Source organism: Dendrobates tinctorius, unplaced genomic scaffold, assembly GCF_039654945.1.
Source record: "Dendrobates tinctorius isolate UK_male_01 unplaced genomic scaffold, ASM3965494v1 ptg000160l, whole genome shotgun sequence".
NCBI classification, from domain to species: domain Eukaryota; kingdom Metazoa; phylum Chordata; class Amphibia; order Anura; family Dendrobatidae; genus Dendrobates; species Dendrobates tinctorius.
The window spans coordinates 21,997,138-22,023,617 of NW_027361827.1; the positions used below are offsets into that span (position 1 = coordinate 21,997,138).

Here is a 26,480-nt window from a genome sequence, read left to right on the forward strand (position 1 = left end):
GCGGTAAATTTTAAAAAATAACAATTTTTATTCAATTCATCAATAAAATCTGTTAAAAGAGTAGGCCCACCAGACCAAATAAAAATAATATCATCTATGAAGCGGTGCCAGAGTACCAGATTTGCGCGCAGCCTGCCCTCGGGAAAGATGGTTTCATGTTCCCACTTGCCAACATACAAATTTGCATAACTGGGAGCGAATCTGGTACCCATAGCGGTCCCCCACTTCTGGGAGTAGTAGTTCGCTCCATAGTAAAAATAGATGTGGGTGAGTATAAAATAAATACAATCGACAATAAAAGCAATTTGGTCGCTGGGAAAGCTTTTAGCCTCTGACATAAAGAATTCCGCAGATTTGCAACCCTTTTCATGTTCAATAACTGTGTAAAGGGAAGTTATATCTAAAGTCCCTAAGATGAAATGATCTTTCCATTCTATAGTATTTAAAACCTGTAAAACATGAGTAGTGTCCTTCAAATAGGCTGGAAGGGCAGGGACTAATTGCTGTAAATGGTAGTCCACAAACTTAGAAAGATTAGCCGTCAGGCCGCCAATAGCCGATATTATTGGTCGGCCCGGGGGTTTGATCAAACTCTTATGTATCTTTGGGATGTAATAAAAATATAGTATCCTAGGGTGAGTGGTGTTGATAAAGTCAAATTCCTCTTTCTTTATGTACCCCTTATCGAAACCACATTTGATGAGGACCTGCATTTCTGCAAGGTACCTTTCTGAAGGGTCACTGTCCAATAATTCATAGGTACGTGAATCCGATAGTATCCTCAAAGACTCTTCCTCATAGTCAGAAGTGTTCAAAATTACTATGCTGCCCCCTTTGTCAGCCGGTCTTAGTGTAATTGCATGATTTGTCTGAAGCCGTTTAATAGCTGAACGTTCACTGCTAGATAAATTATACTTAAATTTTCTGCATCTTTTATCAGATATACTCCTAATATCCTGTATCACGTTATTCTGAAATGCCTCAAAGGCTTCTGAGTATTCTTGAATCGGATTGAAATTGGATTTCTTCTTTAGACCTTTATGCTGATAAGGGTCTATAATTTCAAACAGATTCGTGACGTCGCTAGAAGTCACTCTTTTTTTCATATAGAATTTTTTTATGGCTAATCTCCTCATAAAAGTTTTGATACCAATAAACGCCGGGAACTTGTTAAAACCCACACTGGGTGCAAATTTGAGGCCTTTACTCAGTAATCTTTTCTCATTATCCTTTAAACTGTAGTCACTAAGATTAAACATTTTTTGTTCTGAATGGCTCACTTGATCCTCTGGTATTTGTTGTTTATTCTTTTTTTTGGTAAATTTCCCGCCCCTACATCCCCTCTGCCGTATTTTTTTGGACCCACCTGAAAAAACGGCAAATGGCTTTGTTTAGTTTTAGGTTTATTTTTCGTGAGAAGAGGACCCTCATTGAGGGCTGGGGGTAATTGATTGGGATTGTTATTAGAAGTAGAAGGATGGTTAACTGTACTTGCAAGAGGAGAAAAAAATCTATTTTGGGTGGGAATAGCGGGCACCGGTGTGGATGCAGTAACCGCCGTCTCTCCGAGTAGTATATTATCTATATTAGAGTCCCCACATTGTATATGAGCTGTTTCTTGTCCATTATTGACATTGATATCATCCATACCAGAGGTTAAATGGATCGAAAATCTTTCACTAGAGGATAAAAGAGAAGAATTTTCCTGTCCATGTACTTCATCAAGAGTCACCAATGGGTTAAATGGTCTGGAGTGGACATGGCTTACCCCCAGCCCTCAATGAGGGTCCTCTTCTCACAAAAAATAAACCTAAAACTAAACAAAGCCATTTGCCGTTTTTTCAGGTGGGTCCAAAAAAATACGGCAGAGGGGATGTAGGGGCGGGAAATTTACCAAAAAAAAGAATAAACAACAAATACCAGAGGATCAAGTGAGCCATTCAGAACAAAAAATGTTTAATCTTAGTGACTACAGTTTAAAGGATAATGAGAAAAGATTACTGAGTAAAGGCCTCAAATTTGCACCCAGTGTGGGTTTTAACAAGTTCCAGGCGTTTATTGGTATCAAAACTTTTATGAGGAGATTAGCCATAAAAAAATTCTATATGAAAAAAAGAGTGACTTCTAGCGACGTCACAAATCTGTTTGAAATTATAGACCCTTATCAGCATAAAGGTCTAAAGAAGAAATCCAATTTCAATCCGATTCAAGAATACTCAGAAGCCTTTGAGGCATTTCAGAATAACGTGATACAGGATATTAGGAGTATATCTGATAAAAGATGCAGAAAATTTAAGTATAATTTATCTAGCAGTGAACGTTCAGCTATTAAACGGCTTCAGACAAATCATGCAATTACACTAAGACCGGCTGACAAAGGGGGCAGCATAGTAATTTTGAACACTTCTGACTATGAGGAAGAGTCTTTGAGGATACTATCGGATTCACGTACCTATGAATTATTGGATAGTGACCCTTCAGAAAGGTACCTTGCAGAAATGCAGGTCCTCATCAAATGTGGTTTCGATAAGGGGTACATAAAGAAAGAGGAATTTGACTTTATCAACACCACTCACCCTAGGATACCATATTTTTATTACATCCCAAAGATACATAAGAGTTTGATCAAACCCCCGGGCCGACCAATAATATCGGCTATTGGCGGCCTGACGGCTAATCTTTCTAAGTTTGTGGACTACCATTTACAGCAATTAGTCCCTGACCGTCCAGCCTATTTGAAGGACACTACTCATGTTTTACAGGTTTTAAATACTATAGAATGGAAAGATCATTTCATCTTAGGGACTTTAGATATAACTTCCCTTTACACAGTTATTGAACATGAAAAGGGTTGCAAATCTGCGGAATTCTTTATGTCAGAGGCTAAAAGCTTTCCCAGCGACCAAATTGCTTTTATTGTCGATTGTATTTATTTTATACTCACCCACAACTATTTTTACTATGGAGCGAACTACTACTCCCAGAAGTGGGGGACCGCTATGGGTACCAGAATCGCGCCCAGTTATGCAAATTTGTATGTTGGCAAGTGGGAACATGAAACCATCTTTCCCGAGGGCAGGCTGCGCGCGAATCTGGTACTCTGGCACCGCTTCATAGATGATATTATTTTTATTTGGTCTGGTGGGCCTACTCTTTTAACAGATTTTATTGATGAATTGAATAAAAATTGTTATTTTTTAAAATTTACCGCAACTACTAGTCTCACGGAGATTAACTTTTTAGACTTAAAAATCTTTATTGAGGACAACACCATTCAGACACAACTATTTCACAAACCCACTGATTCAAACAATTATATTTCGCTAGAAAGCTGTCATCTCCCAAGTTGGCTTCTTGATATTCCAAAGAGCCAATTCATACGGGCTCATAGAAATTGTTCCAAGTCACAGGACTATTTAACTGAGGCTGAAACTCTAATCAAAAAATTTTGTCAAAAAGGTTATGATACCCAATCCCTACTAGCAACCAGGGAATATATTGGACATATACCAAGGGAACAATTCCTCAGACATAAAATAAAAAATAAAGAAAATATTAGTATAGACGAGCTTCCTATCATCACCCAGTATAATTCAAATAGTCAAATTCTCAGAAAAATTGTAAATAAACACTGGGGTATTTTGAAGAATGATAAAATCATAGGGGAAGTTCTACCAGCCCGCCCTAGGTTTGTCTTTAGAAGGGCAAATAATTTAGGTAACCTGGTAGCCCCTTCTATTTCAATATCTAAAGAAGGCCCCAATTCTCATTCACAACAGCAATTAAAAGGTTTTTTTCCCTGCAAAAAATGTGTATCTTGCAGAAAATTAGGCAGTAAGAAACAATTCTCTATTATAAATAAATCCATGGAGATTCAGATTCGTGATTTTATCACCTGTGACACGAAGGGGGTGATATATTGTATCACATGTCCATGTGATAAATTGTATATAGGTCGAACGATACGTCCCTTAAATGTCAGAATTGGGGAACATTTACAGAATATTTGTAAGAAATTCACAGGTCACCCCCTCTCTAATCATTATCTTATACATCATGGGAGCTCCCTAAGGGACACTAAAGTGACTGGGATTCAAATAGTTAAAAGAAGTATCAGGAAAGGTAATTTTATCCATCAGATGTCCAGGGTGGAAAGTAAATGGATATTTGAATTGAATACTCTGATCCCAAACGGTTTAAATAGCGAGATTGAGCTATTTGCTTTTATTGCATAGCATAATGCTCCATTGCTATATACTGGAGGCTATATAAGGGTTCCTCTTGCTCTAGGGGGCCATCCCTGAAGAAGGAATCAGTGAATTCCGCAACACGTAGGATTTGCCATTGCTTTCTGGCCCCATCAGCGCCCCATAGGGCTTTCTTGCCTGTCACGTGATCTATCACGTGACTGTGACGTCACGCAAGGTCCTTCAGCTTTTTTGGACCTTGCAGGCCTGCTTTTGCAAGCGGCGGCTGGTACTCTTACAGCCTGCCGATATACACCTCCAGCTGCGCGCCAGTCACCGGCCGGGACGGCGGCATGCTAGGAGGTAGCACCCTTTAGCTCCAGTAACTTTTTATATACCTGTGTCGGGGAGTATTATTGGGAAAGGACCTGGAAATCCACCCTGAATTCTGAAGACCTTTTTCCCTGCCTCGCCAGTTTTTAACTTCAGTAAAGGTAATAGATTTCTTCATAAGATATCTTTATTTAACCAAGACACATTTAATTAGCGCAAGTTTCTATCAGGTTTATTTATTATTATTATTTTTTACATAAAGGCTGTTCAAAACAAACACTGCGGGAAATATGTTTAATATGCAAACTTAAAATTTTGGAGAAAATTACATTTGTAAAATGTAAAATAAAACTGAAATATTTATTTTTAAAAAAATTAAATGAAATAGACAGCTGTGTTTTCAGATATGCAGATTCTGTGACATTGCTAAACTGCTGCATTTACACATCAATGTTTTTATTTTTGTTCAGAAAAGAAAATGTACAAAAAGCTGTAAGATAATCTTTGGAAAAGGAATAATAAATATTGGAAAAGTGAAGGTTTTGGCCGCATTTGGAATGGCACCAGAAAGGAAGGCTGTATCCATATTCCATATCTTCAAGCTTTAAGTGACACATACCTAGAATTAAAAACAGTGAAAACTATCAAACAAAAAAATTCATGTAGAAATTATTCAAGTATATACAGAGGCATGAGCTCAAATATTTCCCTCTATAGTCTCGTGGAAATGCACAGTTTAAATGGATTATATGGTTTTATATTAAATGGCTATTACGGTATATGTTAAAATACAAGCCACATACAGTAACAGTCAAAAGTTTTGACACATCTGATCATGTTATGGTTCCCCTTGTTCTTATTGGAATGTGAACTTTGTAAGATTCAGACTGAAAGCAGTAAAACATCAAAGTAACACATATGGAAACAAGGAGTAAAGAAACATAGAAACAAACCAGAATATGTGTTAAATATTAGATTCTTCAAAGCACTCCTCTTTTACTTTAATGCCAGTTTTATACTCCCTTGACATTCTTTTAAGCAGTTTTAATAGGTAGTCCCCTGAAATAGCTTATAATGCACAGGTATGCCTTGCCAAGCATTCATTTGCCGAATCACTAGCCTTCAGAAAGTGTTTGCACTATCAATAGAGCCAGTGATGGTAACACAGTTAAATAGATGGTTGAGCCCCATTCCACAACTTTTCTATGGCAGTTTATGGCAAAAAAACCCTCAACTAGCTAAAGAAAAACAACAGTCCTCATTACTTTTAGGCTAGGTTCACATCACGTTAGTGCCATCCATTTAACAGATACGTTAATCGGAGGCACTAATGCTGATGGCCAAAATCATTTTTTTTGTACAATCGCGTTACCGTATGCGCTAACACATAGTAGCATTGCGTTGGCATGCGTTAGTAATAGTGGTCTATGCACAGCGAACACGTACGTTCACTGTGCGTTCGACCTAACGTACCCGAAAACGCGGTAGACCTCGTTTGAGGGTGCGTCACAAAGTAACGCATGCCGATTTTGACATGCGTTAGGATCGGTTACAATAATGGATGGCAATAGGTGCGTTAACGGATCTGTTACATTGCGTTAGTGCTGCTTAGTAACGGATCCGTTAAACGGATGGCACCTAACGCGATATGAACCCAGCCTAAGACATGAAGGTCAGTCAATCCAGAAAATTGTTGGCACCTTATAGGTATCCTGACGTGCAGTCATTAAAACAAACGATTACTATGATGAAACTGCATTTTGGGAGGACTGCCCCAAGATAGGATGACCAAGAATTACCTCTGCTGCAGAGGATAAGCTATCAGTTATCAGCCTCAGAAAATGCAAACTGACTGCACATTAGATAACAGCACTTATAAATGATGCACATACATCAAGTAGCACACACATCTCAACATCAACTGTCTAGTGGAGACTGGAATGATCAGTCCTTTATGGTCGAATTGCTGCTAAGAACTCACTAGTGAGGACCGCAAATAAGAAGAGACTTGTTTGCTCCAAACAACACAAGTACTGCACTTTTAAGATCAGTAGAAATCTGTACTAAAGTCTGATGAGTCATTTGAGGTATTTAGTACCAACTGTCATGCCTTTGTGAGACGCAGAATGGGTAAACAGATAGTTTAAAACCAAATAACGATGATTTATATGGGGTTTACTCTTAAAGAAGAAACAAAAATTAGTGCAGAATCCAACCAGAGGAGCAGCACTTTTAGCCCTAATACTATCAAACAGACCTGACAGAATAACAAATCTGCAGGTCGTCGGGCATCTAGGAAATAGCGACCACAATATTGTACAGTTTCACTTGTCTTTCGCTACAGAGACTTGTCAGGGAGTCACAAAAACACTGAACTTTAGGAAGGCAAAGTTTGACCAGCTTAGAGATGCCCTTAATCTGGTTGACTGGGACAATGTCCTCAGAAATATGAATACAGATAATAAATGGGAAATGTTTAAGAACATCCTAAATAGGCACTGTAAGTGGTTTATACCTTGTGGGAATAAAAGGACAAGAAATAGAAGAAACCCAATGTGGCTAAACAAAGAAGTAAGAGGGGCAATTAATAGTAAAAAGAAAGCATTTAAACTACTTAAGCAGGATGGCACCTTTGAAGCTCTAAAAAAAAAAATTATAGGGAGAAAAATACTTTAAAAAACTAATTAAAGCTGCCGAAAAGGAAACAGAGAAGCACATTGCTAAGGAGAGTAAAACTAATCCCAAACTGTTCTTCCACTATATCAATAGTAAATGAATCAAAAATGAAAGTGTAGGCCCCTTAAAAAATTGTGAGGAAAGAATGGTTGTAGATGATGAGGAAAAAGCTAATATATTAAACACGATATTCACGGTGGAAAATAAAATGTTAGGTAAAATGCCACGAGACAAAGAAAACCCTATATTAATATTATATTAAGGGTCACCAATCTAACCCAAGAAGAGGTGTGAAACCGGCTAAATAAGATTAAAATCCGGGTCCGGATGGCATACTCCCACGAGTACTAAGAGAACTAAGTAATGTAATAGACAAACCATTATTTCTTATTTTTAGGGACTCTATAGCGACAGGGTCTGTTCCACAGGACTGGCGCATAGCAAATGTGGTACTAATATTTAAAAAGGGCTCTAAAAGTGAACCTGGAAATTATAGGCCAGTAAGTCTAACCTCTATTGTTGGTAAAATATTTGAAGGGTTTCTGAGGAATGTTATTCTGGATTATCTCAATGAGAATAACTGTTTAACGCCATATGAGCATGGGTTTATGAGGAATCGCTCCTGTTAAACCAATGTAATCAGTTTTTATGAAGAGGTAAACTATAGACTGGACCAAGGTGAGTCATTGGACGTGGTATATCTTGATTTTTCCAAAGCGTTTGATACTGTGCCACACAAGAGGTTGGTACACAAAATGAGAATGCTGGGTCTGGGGGAAAAGGTGTGTAAATGGGTAATTAAGTGGCTTAGTGATAGCAGAGGGTGGTTATAAACTGTATATTCTCTAACTGGGTCGCTGTGACCAGGGGGGGTACCGCAGGGGTCGGTGTTGGGACCTCATCTCTTCAACATTTATTAACGATCTGATACAAGGTTTACATGTAAAATATCGATATTTGCAGATGAAAAACTATGTAAAGCTGTCAATACAAGAGAAGATAGTATTCAGCTACAGATGGATCTGGATAAGTTGGGAACTTGGGCTGAAAGGTGGCAGATGCGGTTTAACAATGATAAATGTAAGGTTATACACATGGGAAGATGGAATCAATATCACCATTACACACTGAACGGGAAACCACTGGGTAAATGTGACATGGAGAAGGACTTGGGGATCCTAGTTAATGGTAAACTTACCTGGAGCAGCCTGTGCCAGGCAGCGGCTGCCAAGGCAAACAGGATCATGGGGTGCATTAAAAGAGGTCTGGATACACATGATGAGAACATTATACTGCCTCTATACAAATCCTTGGTTAGACCGCACATGGAGTACTGTGTACAGCTTTGGGCACCGGTGCTCAGGAAGGAAATAATGGAACTAGAGCGAGTACAAAGGAGGGCAATAAAATTAATAAAGGGGATGGGGAACTACAATACCCAGAGAGATTAGCAAAATTAGGATTATTTAGTCTAGAAAAAAGACGACTGAGGGGCGATCTAAAAACCTAGTATAAGTATATAAGGGGACAATACAAATATCTCTCAGAGGATCTGTTTATATCAAGGAAGCTGAAGTCACAAGGGGGCATTCTCTGCATCTGGAGGAGAGAAGGTTTTTCCACCAACATAGAAGAGGATTCTTTACTGTTAGAGCAGTGAGAATCTGGAATTCCTTGCCGGAGGAGGTGGTGATTGCGAACTCAGTCAAGGAGTTCAAGACAGGCCTGGATGTCTTTCTGGAGCGTAACAATATTGTATCTTACAGTGATTAGGTTCTTTAGAAGGACGTAGGTTTGGGGATTTATTCTGACGGAATATAGGCTGAATTGGATGGACAAATGTCTTTTTTCGGCCTTGCTAACTATACTACTATGTAAAAGAAATCCCCACTAAAATTTAAATTTTAATAGATAAATTTAAAAGTAATCATCAAATTATACCAACACTTTCTAATTGGTCATTGCTAATGGGTAATGCAGTTGTAGGAAAAGAGATTTAGGGTATAATAAGATAGAATATACAGTGGAGAAAAAAAGTATTTAGTCAGCCACCAATTGTGCAAGTTCTCACACTTAAAAAGATGAGAGAGGCCTGTAATTGACATCATAGGTACACCACAACTATGAGAGTCAAAATGAGAAAACAAATCCAGAAAATCACCTCGTCTGATTTGGCAAGATTTATTGTTCAAATTATGGTGGAAAATAAGTATTTGGTCAATAACAAAAGTTCATCTCAATATTTTGTTATATATCCTTTGTTGGCAATGACAGAGGTCAGACGTTTTCTGTAAGTCTTCACAAAGCTTGCACACACTGTTTGGTGGTATGTTGGCAGATCTCCTCTAGAGCAGTGATGTTTTGGGCCTGTGGCTGGGCGACACAGATTTTCAAATCCGTCCAAATGTTTTCTATTGGTTTGAGATCTAGAGACTGGCTAAGCCACTCCAGGACTTTCATATGCTTCTTACAAAGCCAGTCCTTTGTTGCCCTGGTGGTGTGCTTGGGATAATTATCAATCTGAAAGACCCATCCATGTTTCATCTTCAATGCCCTTGCTGATGGATGGAGGTTTGTACTCAAAATCTCACGATACATGGCCCCATTCATTCATGTACACGGATCAGTTGTCCTAGTCACTTTGCAGAGAAACAGCCCCAAAGAATGATGTTGCCACCCCCATGCTTCACAATAGGTATGGTGTTCTGTGGATGCAACTCAACATTCTGTCTCTTCCAAACATGACAAGTTTTGTTTCATAGTAACACTCTACTCTCTCTACTCCACTCTACTCTCAAGATCACATCTCACCACCTGTGCACTCGACCCGATCCCATCCCACTTCATCCCAAACCTCACCACAGTCTTCATCCCAACCCTAACCCATCTCTTCAACCTATCACTAACAACTGGTGTTTTCCCCTCAAGCTTTAAACATGCCTCCATCACACCTATCCTCAAAAAGCCCTCTCTTGACCCATCCTCTGTATCTAGCTATCGCCCTATATCACTTCTCCCCTATGCCTCTAAGCTACTGGAACAACACGTCCACCTTGAACTGTCCTCCCATCTCTCTTCTCGCTCCCTCTTCGACCGCTTACAATCTGGCTTCCGGTCACACCACTCCACTGAAACTGCCCTTACTAAGGTCACCAATGACCTCTTAACTGCCAAGAGCAAGCGACACTACTCTGTCCTCCTCCTCCTGGACCTGTCGGCTGCCTTTGACACAGTGGACCATTCCCTATTATTACAGACCCTCTCATCCCTCGGCATCACAGACTTGGCCCTCTCCTGGATCTCATCATACCTAACAGACCGGACATTTAGCGTCTCCCACTCACACACCACCTCCTCACCTCGCCCCCTATCTGTCGGAGTCCCACAAGGTTCAGTCCTTGGGCCCCTGCTGTTCTCTATTTACACCTTTGGCCTGGGACAGCTCATAGAATCTCATAGCTTTCAGTATCATCTCTACGCTGATGACACACAGATCTACATCTCTGGACCAGATATCACCTCCCTACTAACCAGAATCCCTCAATGTCTGTCCACTATTTCATCCTTCTTCTCCACTAGATATCTGAAACTCAACATGGACAAAACAGAATTCATCATCTTTCCCCCATCTCACGTGACCCCCCCTACGAACCTATCAATTACAGTAAATGACTGCCCACTCTCCCCAGTCCCACAAGCTCGCTGCCTCGGAGTAATCCTTGACGCTGATCTCTCCTTCAAACCACATATCCAAACCCTTTCCACTTCATGCCGACTTCAACTCAAAAATATTTCACGCATCCGTTCATTCCTCACCCAAGAATCTGCAAAAACCCTAGTCCATGCCCTCATCATCTCTCGCCTTGACTACTGCAACCTCCTGCTCTGTGGCCTCCCCTCAAACACTCTCGCACCCCTCCAATCTATTCTAAACTCTGCTGCCCGACTAATCCACCTGTCCCCCCGCTATTCCCCAGCTTCTCCCCTCTGTCAATCCCTTCACTGGCTCCCAATTGCCCAGAGACTCCATTACAAAACCCTAACCATGACATACAAAGCCATCCACAACTTGTCTCCTCCATACATCTGTGACCTCGTCTCCCGGTACTTTCCTGCACGCAACCTCCGATCCTCACAAGATCTCCTTCTCTACTCCCCTCTTATCTCCTCTTCCCACAATCGCATACAAGATTTCTCTCGCGCATCACCCCTACTCTGGAACTCTCTACCACAACATATCAGACTCTCACCTACCATCGAAACCTTCAAAAAGAGCCTGAAGACCCACCTCTTCCGACAAGCCTATAACCTGCAGTAACCACCGATCGACCAAACCGCTGCACGACCAGCTCTACCCTCGCCTACTGTATTATCACCCATCCCTTGAAGATTGTGAGCCCTCGCGGGCAGGGTCCTCTCTCCTCCTGTACCAGTTATGACTTGTATTGTTTAAGATTATTGTACTTGTTTTTATGTATACCCCTCCTTACATGTAAAGCGCCATGGAATAAATGGCGCTATAACAATAAATAATAATAATAATAATAATATTTAAGGTTGAAGGGAGACTTTAAGTCCATCTAGTTCAACCCATAGCCTAACATGTTGATCCAGAAGAAGGCAAAAATAAACCATGCGGCAAACACTAAGCTCCACATTGGGTAAAAAAATCCTTTCCGACTCCACATATGGCAATCAGACTAGTTCCCTGGATCAACGCCCTATCAAGGAATCTAGTATATATACCCTGTAACATTATACTTTTCAAGAAAAGCATCCAGTCCCTTCTTAAATTTTAGTAGTGAATCAATCATTACAAGATCATACGGCAGAGAGTTCCATAGTCTCACTGCTTTTACAGTAAAGAATCTGCGTCTGGGATTATGATTAAACCTTCTTTCCTCTAGACATAGAGGAGGCCCCCTTGTCCCCGTCACAGGCCTAAGAATAAAAAGATCATTATAAAGGTCTTTGTACTGTCCCCTCATATATTTATATATTGTAATAAGATCACCCCTAAGGTTTTGTTTTTCCAAACTAAATAACCCCAAGTGTAATAACCTGTCTTGGTATTGCAGACTCCCCAGTGCTACCAAACAGTTCTACTTTGGTTTCATCAGACCATATGACATTCTCCCAATACTCTTCTGGATAATCGAAATGCTCTCTGGCAAACTTCAGATGGGTCCGGACATGTACAAGCTTAAGCAGGGGGACATGTCTGGCACAGCAGGATCTGAATCCCTGGTGGCGTAGTGTGTTACTGATGGTAACCTTTGTTACAGTAGTCCTAGCTCTATGCAAGTCATTCACTAGGTCCTCCCGTGTGGTTCTGGGATTTATGCTCACCGCTCTTGTAATCTTTTGACCCCACGGGGTGAGATCTTGTTTGGAGCCCAAGATCGAGGTAGATTATCAGTGGTCTTGAATGTCCTCCATTTTCTTATTATTGCTCCCACAGTTGATTTCATCATACCTAGCTTCTTGCCTATTGCAGATGTAGTTTTCCCAGCATGGTGCAGGGCTACAATTTTGTTTCTGGTGTCCTTCGACAGCTCTTTGGTCTTCACCATAGTGGAGGTTGGAGTGTGACTGTTTTAGGTTGTGGACAGGTGTCTTTTATACTGATAACAAGTTCAACCAGGTGCCATTACTACAGGTAATAAGTGGAGGACAGAGGAGACTCTTAAAGAAGAAGTTACAGGTCTGTGAGCCAGAAATCTTGCATGTTTTTAGGTGACCAAATACTTATTTTCCATCATAATTTGAAAAATAAATCTTGCCAAATCAGACAAGGTGATTTTCTGGATTTGTTTTCTCATTTTGACTCTCATAGTTGTGGTATACCTATGATGTCAATTACAGGCCTCTATCATCTTTTTAAGTGGGAGATTTTGTTTTTGCTTTTCTGTTTCTTCTCTAAACAGATAGTTTATACAGTGGCATGTAAAAGTTTGGGCACCCTTGGTCAAAACTACTGTTATTGTGAACAATTAAACAAGTTGAAGATGAAGTGGGGGGACTCATAATATATATAGGCGGTGTAAGGTAGCGCTGTAATTCAAGGTTGGGGACACTCGCTTGGCAGCCAAATAATCAGATCCGGCACGGGTTTTCCATAAAACAATCTCAGTCCATGCAGTTTATTCATGCATCATAAACCATCAAAGCAATAGAAAACAGCATAGCTTCACTCTGTTATCCCTGTGGTCACACAGGTTGTGCCATGTCCAGCACACAGGCTCTCTTAGCCTCACAGGTATATCCCCTCTCTGGGTTTACCTCATGACTGCTTCACCACGCTGCAGACGTCCATTCCCTCCAGGGAGCTAACAGGCACGTGCAGCCATTACACAGCGTTCAATTGCTGTCAGGAAGACAGCCCCATCTCTCTCAGACGGGACCTTCCAAAATGGACCAACCGGGCCCTGCATTCACCTCATGTGACCTACCCTGGCCACCTTATATGGTCCGTAGCCATGCCCACCGGGTCACATGGCTATGACCTCATCACAGGTCCTTCAACCACTCATACACACTTTACAATAGCGTTCTTAACCACATCCCCGGGTGGATTTGTAGGTAACTGGTCATGCCCGTCTGTTATGATTGAGTCACCGAGGAGGAAAAAACAAAACACAAGCTCAGCCCAGAAAAACAGAGAGGTTGGAAACTAGCGGATTCCAGACCCCTAATCCTATCACACAACTAGCAGTAGCCGTGGAGTGTTCCTACGGTGATCCTAGACACCTCGTCACAGCCGGAGATCTACATAAGCCTAAAGAGAGAAAAGGGAAAAACTGACTGCCCCAGAGCAGACCCCAAAGCAATAGGCAGCCCCCAACATATAATGACGGTGAAGCAAGATGAAAACACTAACACAGATAGAAAGATAAGTTGAGCAAACGATGGGGCCCAAGCTAACTAAAAAGGACAGGATAGAAAAGCTGCTGTCTGCAATCCGAGAAAACCCTGCTAAAAAATATTACCAACACAACTGATAAGCAAAAAGGACCCTGAAGTCACTAGACTTCAAACCCTATATCAGCACTCAGAATATTCTGGAAGCAGAGCAAAAGAGAACACTGATCAAGGAAAAAGAATCCAGCACACCCGTGGCCGGGGATGGCTGAACTCCAAAAAACAAGGTAAACAAAACCAAATAGAGCAAAAACTTATGTTTGGGAAGCAGGAATCAGACTAGTCTCCAAGAATCCAGCAGAGAAATCACGAGCGACTCAGAAGGGCGTCGGCTGCCTTATATCCAATCAGAAGTTCCCGTTACCCAGTCACCATCCACCTGATCAGGTGTTTGGTAATCAGCCTCACTACCTTCCTTCACCAGAAGAGGGAGATCCTCGGACACAAAAGATGAATGAACAGATGAGCTCACAACACCCGTCTCACCAGCTACCTAGAGACTTCCCAAACACATTGAAACAGCACCTCAGCAGTATCACTGCTGATCAACATACACACAAGTCTCCATCCCACGCCACCCACCTTGAGATACATAACGGTCATTCAGTATTCTGCCACTCATCCTCTCTCCTGGGACATCCACACAGCGCCCCCTAGCAGACAGTGGTCACTACACCACATACCTCCCCCCTCTGTTCAAACTTGTGCAGTTGAACACACAACATAACCCCAGGATCTCGAGACCGGGCACTCACTACACCTTGCCCCACAGGTCGAGAGAACCGTCTCCATCTGTCACACGGCCTTATTCCTACGTTAGGCTTCCCCTGCCCCCCAGCGGTCAGAATATCGGTCATTGTCTTTGACCCTCCAGTCACGGTCTGTCTGCGTCGTCAGACACTGTTTAGTCACCATCCTCTCTCTATCTAAGCGTCTTGTAACAAATGGTACCCCACCACGTCTAAGTTTGCTTTTCAGTGCATTAACCTCACGGTTCATTGCACCTGCTGTCTCTGTAGCATCCTCCAGTTCACACTGTAATCTACGGTGCAACGTATTGGCACGTTGAGCCTCTTTCTCTGCTTCTTCCACCAGGAACTTCAGCTGTTTCAGACGCACATTATTTCCCTTCGCCAGGTCTTTGTACTGCTCAGAACTACGCCTTTCATCATCCATTTGCCTTAGTACAACCTTCAGTTTTTTCTCCATACGACGTACTTGTTTGCTTGCAGATTGTCGCACTTTAATTTCCGCATCAAGATGTTCCTCCAGTAGTGCAACCTTTGCTTCTAACTACTTATTCTGGCAAACTAATTGCTGACGAGCACTCTCATTCTTCTGAGCATTACTACGTTCTGTCTTCAGATCAGCATTCATCTGGTCAACTTGAAGTGTGGCCTTTCTCAGCCTGCGATTGGCTAATTTAACGTTGCCGTGTTCTTCCTCCACTTCTTCAAGCTGAACAATGCGAGACTCTAAACGCCTCTTTTCTTCCAAAGCCAGAGCATCTTTACCACTGCTGTGGGCAATCACATCAGCCAGTTCATCTCTTTCCTGCTGTGCTTGCCTTTTAGCATGCTCTGCAGTAGCAAGCTTCTCTTGCATATGGATCATCTCTGCTTCTATACTCTCCAGTTTCTTCTTGTCTTCACTCTGTTCATCACTCAGGCCTGGCCGCTGTAAGTCTCCGTACCACTTCTTCTCCCGCAGAAAACCTCTTACAGTTTCTGTGAGTACTCCTACCTCTTCTCTGAGGGACTTATTCAGACCTTGCCACGATGCCAGGTGACCTTTGAGCCTCGAAGACTTCTTTCTCTAGCTCATCTAGTCTGTTCTCCCTCTCTCTCTCAGAGCCACAGTCATCCCTAGTGTTAGGGACAGCGGAACGCACTAAATATTAAATAATAGAAAGTGCATTCGCCGCCCGGGGTCCAACGTGCAGTAGGTGTTAAAACCGCTGCTAGACAATGGCAGACGCGCTATATGGCAGTATAATGCGTACGGGTTCAACGTCACCCGATGTGCGCAGAGCGGACTCTGTTAACTCACAGAGGCACTGTAACAAACATAAACACCGAGCCTGTTAAGACTCACAGGTCTCAGTGTAATTGCATGCACGGTAACAGGTCACAGGACAGGGTCCAAGACAGGGAACGGTTTCTGTCTAGACCTACTGTGCATGCAGCGTCGCTACTGCGGATGCTGGTAAGTGCTGCTGAATGCAGCGCGGCGGCACACACAGCCGCGATGCGATAGTGCCGTGAGAGACATGACAACACCGGATGCTAATGTAGAGGTGCGGTGTGCACAGTGGCCTAAGGTTTGCCACTGACTGGGGCTGACTCTTTCTATAGTTCCCTATCCACATGCGTAATATCAGAGGGAGGGGAATCTTAATAAGTCAGTCACCAGAATCATACATCCAACACCATTCACACATCTAGCAAGAAGAGTCTATACTAGCACATGGACGAGTGGCCATGCGGGCCTTTTATAGCCGTGCGCTGCCGGGACCTTCCAGATCTCTGAGATGGACCAATCAAATCAGGAGAAGGACCTGAGCACGTGACTCCCGATCTCCAATGGGAGATGGTCTCGTGAGCATGCCCACTAGCGGGACGAGAGGACTTAGCCTCTGGAGTGGCTTGCTGCAGGACTGCCTGCGCTGCTATTGCTGACCCAGAGGTGACAGCAACAACCAGTCCTACAGAGCTGGTCTGAGCAGAGTGTCTGGGACGCCAAGATTGCTGTGCAGGCTCCTGAGCGGTCGGAGGAGAATGGGAGACCACTGGATGCAAGGCTCTGGATTCCCGCTGTGCAGCTGCAGGAATCCGACGCCTAACATTACCCCCCCTCTAGGGCCCCCCCCTCTGAGCCTCGCTACGCTCAAAGGCCGTGATCAGGAGCGGAGCGTGGATGTTCTCCACTGGCTCCCAGGTCTGGGCCTTTGGGCCATGACCCTTCCAGTCCACCAAATAAAAATTTTTGCCACGCACAATCCTGCGTCCCACAATGGCGTTAACCTCAAACTCATCGAAGACAAGTCTGATGACCCGGCAGATGACTTGGAGAACCGGGCCATGTGAACAGGTTTGAGAAGGGACACGTGGAAGACGTCAAAGATGGCTAAATGTGGTGGAAGAGCCAGGCGGTAGACCACCGAGCTGATTCGCTTGAGAACCTTAAAAGGTCCGATGTATCGCGGCGCGAACTTGGTGGACTCGGCCCGCAGCTTGATATTTCGAGCAGAGAGCCACACCAAGTCGCCGGGGGAAAAGGTTGGAGCGGGGCGCTGATGTGTGTTGGCGGACGCCCTCATTCCTTCTTTAGAGGCTCGAATAGCATCCTGGGTGCGATCCCAAATGTTGCGAGCCTCCACTGCCCAGTCTGCCACCCTGGAATCAGTGGAGGACACTGGCATTGGGACAGGGACACGCGGATGCTGGCCGTATTTAAGAAGGAACAGCGTCTAACCAGTGGAATCAGCCACTGCATTATTCAGGGAAAATTCAGCCCATGGTAGTAAGGATGCCCTGTCATCCTGCCTGGCAGAGACAAAATGTCGCAGGTACGTGACCAGAGTTTGGTTGGCTCTCTCAACCAACCCGTTCGTCTCGGGATGATAAGCGGAGGACAGATTTAGCTCAATACTGAGTAGACTGCAGAGCTCCCTCCAAAACCGAGATGCGAATTGGGGACCTCGGTCACTAACAATTTTGTCCAGCATGCCATGCAAACGGAATACATGTTTTATGAACAGTGTGGCAAGACCACGAGCGAAAGGCAGCCGCGCGAGTGGCATCAGATGCACCATTTTAGAAAAATGGTCGGTGACCACCTAGATGACCGTACTGCCACCAGACTTGGGCAGGCCAACCACAAAATCCATGCCAACCATCTCCCAAGGTCTGTCTGCCACCAGCAGAGGATACAGTAACCCAGCCGGCCTCTGTCTAGAGGACCTGTTCCGTGCACACGAGACACATGCCTTTATGTATTCCTTTGGGTCCCAGGCCATGTGTGGCCACCAATAAGACCTTGCAAGGAGTTCTGTGGTCCGCTTATTGCCGAAGTGACCACCCACCCTGGACACGTGTGCCCACGCAAGAACCTCCAGCCGTAGCTGAGGAGGGACAAAGGTCTTGCCCGGCGGCACTGACTCGAGAGCAACTGGGGCCATGGTCCTGAAACTCTCATTAGGGAGAATTACCTGAGGCTCAGCCTCCTCTTCCTCCGCTGAAATCACTGAGCGAGAGAGAGCATCCGCACGGACGTTCTTCTCTCCAGACAGATAGTGCAAGGTGAAGCGGGAGAAGAAGAGCAACCACCTAGCTTGACGAGAATTCAAGCGCTGGGCCGTTTTGTAAATAGACCAGGTTTTTATGGTCCGTATACACCTGGAAGGGAAACAGGGCTCCCTCCAGGAGACATCTCCACTCGGAAAAAGCCAACTTCATTGCTAGCAGCTCCCTGTCCCTGATGGAGTAGTTCTTCTCCGCCGGTGAGAAGGTCTTTGAGAAGAAAAAACAGGGATGCTTCCGACCTTGAGCATTCTTCTGAAAAAGGACTGCTCCTGCACCGACGGAAGAAGCATCCACCTCTAGGATAAAAGGTTTATCCACATCGGGACAGTGTAAGATGGGAGCGCCGGCAAAATAGGTCTTCAGAGATGAGAAGGCCTTGGAGACCTGTTCTGACCAAGCCTTGGGATTAGCTCCTTTCTTAGCGAGGGCAACCAGAGGAGCTACCAGTGTGGAGAAGTGGGGAATGAACTGGTGGTAATAGTTGACAAACCGCAAAAAGCGCTGCACCGCTTTGAGTGAATGGGGCTCCTGCCAGTCCATTACCGCTTGCAATTTGGCAGGATCCATAGCCTACCCCTGGGCCGAGATGATTTAGCCCAGGAACGGCAAGGACTCCTGCTCAAACTGGCACTTCTCCAACTTGGCGAAGAGAGAGTTCGCCCGCAGACCGTGGAAGACCCTGCAGACGTCTCTCCGGTGGGAGGTCAAATCTGGCGAAAAGATGAGGATGTCATCCAGATAGACCACCACCGAGGTAGAGAGCATATCGCGGAAGACGTCATTAACAAAATCCTGGAAGACAGCAGGCGCATTACAGAGGCCGAAGGGCATGACCAGATATTCATAGTGGCCATCCCTGGCATTAAAGGCTGTCTTCCACTCGTCTCCTTCGCGAATGCGGATCAGGTTGTACGCCCCCCGTAGATCTAATTTTGTAAAGATCCGGGCCCCTCGCAATCTGTCAAATAACTCAGAGATCAACGGAACAGGGTACTTGTTTTTAACTGTTATGGCATTGAGACCTCTGTAGTCAATGCAGGGACGTAACTCTCCACTCTTATTCTGCACGAAGAAGAACCCTGCACCAGCCGGCAACACTGACTTTCTGATAAAACCTCTTGCCAGGTTCTCCCGGATATATTGAAACATAGCCTCCGTCTCGGGGAGTGATAGTGGATACACGCAGCCTCTAGGAGGTTCCATGCCTGGCAATAGATCTATCGGACAATCGTAAGGTCGGTGCGTCTCCACAGACTTTTTAGAGAAGACGTCCGCGTACTGGTGGTATGGTTTGGGAAGCGCGGAGAGATCCACGGGCACTTCAGTGGAGGCTACCTGAACACTGCCCCTCAGGCACCTTCCCTCACAGTCCTTGCTACAACCCAGTAAATTCCCCGAAGCCCAATCAATATGAGGGGATTGGCAACGGAGCCAGGGAACTCCGAGAAGCACCTGGTCAATGCCATCTGGCAAAATGAACAGGGACAAAATCTCACGGTGGGATGGTGAGATTGAGAGCCAGAGTGGTGCTGTCTGGTGGGTAACCTGAGATGGTAAAGTGCACCATTAACCACCTTGATGGTCAAGGGTTGGGGCAGTAACACCAGCGGAATAGCGTGCTTTTGGGTGAAGGACGAGGACATAAAGTTCCCTTCTGCCCCGGAATCCACGGTGACCTCTGCCTCCCAGGTGGAAGCTCCGCTATGTAAGGTCCCACGGAATACCGGTTTGGGAGAGAAAGGTATCATATCTGATAGACCCCCACCTACGACCACTGGACGTGATCGTTTTTTCAACCGCAATGAACACATGTTAGCCGAGTGACCAAACTGCCGGTACTGGTAACGTGCGGAGCTTCGCACCGGACGCAGCTTGGAACCGGCGCGAGACATCACCATAGCTTCAGAAGGTATCAGCTCCTGAGCGGGAAATTTTAGCGGCTCGGAGAAGGTGGGAGCCAACATAGCCCTTCGCCTGGATTGCGCACACTCCAGCCCGCGCTCCGTAAACCGGAGATCAATGCGGGTGGAAATGGCAATCAACTCCTCCAGAGTTGTGGGGACCTCTCTGGTTGCTAGAGCATCCTTGACATGCTCCGCTAACCCTCTCCAAAACACAGGGATGAGTGTCTTATCAGGCCACTCCAGCTCAGAAGCCAATGTCCGGAATCAGACGGCGTAATGGCTGACAGAGAGGGACCCCTGTGTTAGGGCTAATAGTTGGAGAGAGGTGTCGTGAGAGACCCGTGGTCCCAAAAAGACCTGCTTAATGGATGTGAGAAACTGAGCGGCGCTCAGAACCACAGGGTCATCACGCTCCCCCAAATGGCGTAGCCCACTCTAACGCCCTGCCCGACAGGAAGGAGACAATAAACCCCTTAGCCTGCTCTGTAGGGAACCGTGCGGCCAGTAGCTCAAGCTGAATAGAGCACTGGCTCATGAATCCCCTACAGGTGGCGTTGTCACCCGAAAACCTGTCGGGCAGCGGGAGGCGGGATAATGTCAGTGCCGGTGTGAGCGTTGGCATACGTGAGACAGCCTCTGCGACTGCCTGAACAGCAGCCGCAGTAGCATTCGCAGCTGAGGTGGGACTCTCGAGAGCCGCCAACCTGCCCTCCAGCTGCCGAATGTACTGCCGCAGCTGCTGTTGGTCCACCATTACTAGCCAGACCCTGGTGCTAGTATAATGTTGGGGACGGCGGAACGCAATAAATATTAAATAATAGAAAGTGCGTTCGCCGCCTGGGTTCCACCATGCAGTAGGTGTTAAAACCGCTGCTAGACAATGGCAGACGTGCTATATTGCGGTATAATGCGCATGGGTTCAACGTCACCCGATGTGCGCAGAGCGGACTCTGTTAACTCACAGAGGCGCTGTAACTTAAACATAAACACCAAGCCTGTTAGACTCACAGGTCTCAGCGTAATTGCACGCACGGTATCAGGTCACAGGACAGGGTCCAAGACGGGACGGTGTCCGTCTAGACCTACCTAGCATGCGGAGTCGCTACTGTGGACGCCGGTAAGTGCTGCTGAATGCAGCGCGGCAGCAGACACAGCCGCAATGCAATAGTGCCGTGAGAGACGTGACACCACCGGACGCTAGTGTAGAGGTGCGGTGTGCACAGGGGTCTAAGGTTTGCCACTGACTGGAGCTGACTCTTTCTATAGTTCCCTATCCACATGCGTAATATCAGAGGGAGGGGAATCTTAATAAGTCAGTCACCAGAATCATACATCCATCACCATTCACACATCTAGCAAGAAGAGTCTATACTAGCGCATGGCCGAGCGGCCATGCGGTCCTTTTATAGCCGTGCGCTGCCGGGACCTTTCAGATCTCTGAGATGGACCAATCAGATCAGGAGAAGGACTTGAGCACGTGACTCCCGATCTCCAATGGGAGATCGTCTCGTGAGCATGCCCAGTAGTGGGACTAGAGGACTTAGCCTCTGGAGTGGCTTGCTGCAGGACAGCCTGCGCTGCTATTGCTGACCCAGAGGTGGCAGCAACAACCAGTCCTACAGAGCTGGTCTGAGCAGAACGTCTGGGACGCTGAGATTGCTGTGCAGGCTCCTGAGCGGTCGGTGGAGAATGGGAGACCACTGGATGCAAGGCTCTGGATTCCCGCTGACACCTAACATTACCTAGAGTCTGAGTCACGCCGATCATCCAAGAGAACCCTCCAGTTACCCTCTGACCGTGTGTCCACTCCAGTAGTATCATCTCCCAGCCCACCATCCGTCATGTCACGAGACATCAGGTCCATAAGTTGGGCAGATGTACCCCTTCTTCCGGTCACTTCTACCACTGACCTGTCCAGCTTAGCAGGCGTCACCGTCACCATGTCTGCTAACCCAACAGTAGGAATGTCTCCATCCTCTTGCCATATATCATCAAACAAGACAAATTCTTGACCCCTCTCAAAGGTATGCACTAAGTTGGGTGGCATACTACCACCTTGGCACTCCCCCTTTGTCATCTCAATCAGGACTCTGTCCACCGTATAATTCACAATGACCCCGTGGTCGCAGCGAACCCTGACGTTTTTCTCAGTCAGAAATAAAACGAGCGGAGTTCCTGTCAGAGTCACCTGACTCTTTGAGTCCAGCCTCCCAGAGACTCCTTCCCAGTGCAGCATCACGGTACACACCTGTGGCACGTCGTTATCTGGAAAATACATGCTGCACTCTGCAAAAGACATACACACACACACTGCGGTTCCCCAGACATGTCCACTGAGGTACCCAGTGCTGCCCCTTTTGCAAACTCGTTCCCTTTTTCGACCACCATCCCAATTTGGGCCACCGCCTCCCTATGAGACTCCACCCCTTTCAGGGTTACCATTACAATTTGGGTCACCGCCCCCTTCTGGGACTCCACCCCCTTTTGTGCTACCACCCCGATTTGGGTCACCGCCCCTTTCTGGGACCCCACCCCCTTTTGGGCTACCACCCCGATTTGGGCCACCGCCCCCTTTCGGGATCTCCCCATGTTTGTTCTACAGGTCTCCTTAGATTACAGTTCACACAACACAGTTTATGTCTCTTTTACGATACCACACAAGTCCTTGCTGGCACCACAACAGCTCTTGCTGTCACCAATCTCCGACACCTACGGCCGCCGTTCACACACAGCTGCTGGTGTCACCTTCGCAACCCCGCCGAGTTACCGGAAGCCGCTTGTCCCCTTCGTAAACCCCGCCGAGTTACAGCAAGCTGCTTGTCACCTTTGTAACCCCACTGAGTTACAGCAAGACGCTTGTCACCCTCTTGACTCCTACTGAGCCACCGCAGGCTGAGTTGAGAAAAGAAAAAAAAAAAAAAAAACACACCACACAAAACTCACGTGTCCTGTCTGTGTGCTATTCAGGACGTTCCATCTCCACCTGAGACCATGAAACACACAGGGCACACCGGGTGCTATTCAAGGAGCCGACCCTCCTCCCAGGGTTTCCCAACACACCGGCCTCACCAGGTCCAGGGGCTCAGCAGGTGCTCTTCAGGACATCCATCTCCTCCTGAGACTGCCCAACACTCACGTCTCACCAGGTCCAAGGTCATACCACGTGCTCCAGGGATCCGATTCTTCTTCCAGAACCTCACAACACTGACCCTCCAGGACCTTGCTCACTGAACCCTCCAGGTACACAGTCTTTCCCACTGACCCAGGTCAGTACAACATGAACACCTGTCCGTTACCTGTGTCGGCCACACAGATCCTCGGGTACCTCATATCCACAGAGGCACCCTAGCAATCACCAGTTTCTTTCTCACTGACCCTGGTCAGTACAACACGGCTTTCACGACCGTCACCTGCTGGCCGTGCAGGTTCTCGAACCCCTCTACCGCAGAGGTGTCATATAAGTCTCTTCCACTGACCTGCTGTCAGTATATCACACGGCTTTCACAACCGTCAGCCCTCCTGGCTCAGCATTGCCAGCACTGCACCATGTGCTTTGGAAACCGTTGCTCTTGGCAACCGAATTTTGCAGTCCTCTTCCGTTGCTCCTAGCAACAAGGCTACAACCTTGCCCATAGCATTCTCCACCAATTGTAAGGTAGCGCTGTCATTCAAGGTTGGGGACACTCACTTGGCAGCCAAATAATCAGATCCGGCACGGGTTTTCCATAAAACAATCTCAGTCCATGCGGTTTATTCATGCATCATAAACCATCAAAGCAATAGAAGACAGCATAGCGTTCATGACAGAGCTTCACTCTGTTATCCCTGTGGTCACACAGGTTGTGCCATGTCCAGCACACAGGCTTTCTTAGCCTCACAGGTATATCCCCTCTCTGGGTTTACCTCATGGCTGCTTCACCACGCTGCAGACGTCTATTCCCTCCAGGGAACTATCACGCACGTGCAGCCATTACACACAGCGTTCACCTGCTGTCAGGAAGACAGCCCCATCTCTCTCAGACGAGACCTTCCAAAATGGACCAACCGGGTCCCTGCATTCACCTCATGTGACCTACCCTGGCCACCTTATATTGTCCGTAGCTACGCCCACCGGATCACATGGCTATGACCTCATCACAGGTCCTTCAACCACTCATACACACTTTACAATAGCGTTCTTAACCACATCCCCGGGTGGATTTGTAGATAACTGGTCACGCCCGTCTCACCAACTACCTAGAGACTTCCTAAACACATTGAAACAGCACCTCAGCAGTATCACTGCTGATCAACATACACACAAGTCTCCATCCCAGGCCACCCACCTTGAGATACATAACCGTCATTCAGTATTCTGCCACTCATCCTCTTTCCTGGGACATCCACACAGTGCCCCCTAGCGGACACAGTGGTCACTACACCACAGAGGCAATAGTATATATAGAAGGCTATGTGGGGACTCATAATGTATATAAGGGCCAACAGGGGCTGATACTGTATAAAGGAGGTTATGTGGGGGATAATACTGTATGTAGTAGGTCATGTGAGGGCTGATACTGTATATAGTTGGCTACGTGGGGCCACATACTATATATAGGAGGCTATTTAGTGGATCCTATTTACAGGGGACTATGTGGGGGTCTCATACTGTATATAGACATGCTATGTGGGTTCTCACACTGTATACAGGGGGCTACAGTAGCATGTAACAGTTTCAGCACCCGTAGTCAAAATCAGTTGTTGTGAACAGTTAAGCAAGTTGAAGATGAAATGATCTCTAAAAGGCCTAAAGTTAAAGATAACACATTTCCATTGTATTTTAGGGAAAAAAAATATATATTTATACTGTCATTTTTTACAATTTAATAATTACAAAAAAGAAAATAGGCCCATGCGAAAGTTTGGACACCCTTGGAGATTTATGTGCTCAGATACCTTTGAACAAGGTTTCAGACCTTAATCTGTTAGGGTTATGGCTTGTTCACTATCATTGTTAGGAAAGACCAGGTGATGCAAATTTCCCAGCTTTATAAAAACCAAGCCTCCTCTAACCTTGTGTCAAAAAATCAGATGCCATGTGTTCTTCTAAGCAGAAGCGTAGGAAAATGAAAATGGTGGAGGCCCACAAAGCAGGAGAGAGCTATAAGACGATAGAAAAGTGTTTTCAAGTTGCCCTTTCCTCAGTTTGAAATGTAATTAAGAATTGGCATTTAACAGTAACATTGGAGGTCAAGATAAAATATGGAAGACCAAGCAAAATTCCAGCGACAGCTGCTCGTAGGATTGCTAGAGAGGCAAATCAGAACACGTGCTTGAGTGCAAAAGACCTTCAGAAAGATTTAGCAGACTCTAGAGTACATTGTTCTACTGTTCAGAGACACCTGCACAAATATGGCCTTCATGGAAGAGTCATCATTAGAAAACCTCTCCTGCATGCTCACCATAAAATTCAGAGACAGAACTATGCAAAAGAAACATCTAAACAAGCCTGATGCACTATGGAAATAATTCCTGTGGACAGATGAGGTTAAAATAGAAATATTTGGCCGCAGTGATCAAAGGTACTGTATGTGTGGAGAAAAAAGGGCAAACAATTTCAGGAAAAGAACATCTTGACAACCATTAAGCAGGGGTGTGGATCAATCATGCTTTGGGGTTGTGTTGAAGCTAATGGCACAGAGAACATTTCACGGGTAGAGGGAATAATGAATCCAATGAAATTTCAACAGTTTTTTGATGCAAACATAACATCTGTAAAGAACCTGAAGTTGAAAAGAGGATGGCTTCTACAAATGGATAATGATCCTAAACACAAGCCTGTATTTGACACTAAGTACCAGAGGTCCAGTGCCTAGGGCTGCAGGTTGCAGGGGGCAGCACCTGAGTCAATATTTAAAGAAAATAACATTTTGTAAACCCCCTCCCTCTTCCAGGCTCTTTTAAGAAAACCGACGTTTCTTCCTCGAGGATGGACTGGCGCATTCATTTGTATTTGCGTCTTTAACACGTTGTGAGGTAGCGCTGTCATTCAGGGTTGGGGGACACTCGCTTGGCAGCGAATAAGTCACATCCGGCACGGGTTTCCATAAAGCAGTATAATCCATGCGGTTTATTTCAGCTTCATAAACCGTCACAGCAACAGAAAACAGCATACA

General features: G+C 45.4%; 1 protein-coding gene across 1 annotated transcript in view; it reads right to left on the reverse strand.

Annotated features, from left to right (window-relative positions):
• Positions 1-4,800: 4,800 nt before the first annotated feature.
• GNG10 (G protein subunit gamma 10) overlaps positions 4,801-26,480 on the reverse strand; it is an 85,787-nt gene continuing 64,107 nt past the window's right edge. Inside the window, exon 3 of the mRNA XM_073549631.1 lies at positions 4,801-5,139. The gene's annotated coding sequence lies outside the window, so the exon portion shown is untranslated. The remainder of the gene's footprint in view (positions 5,140-26,480) is intronic.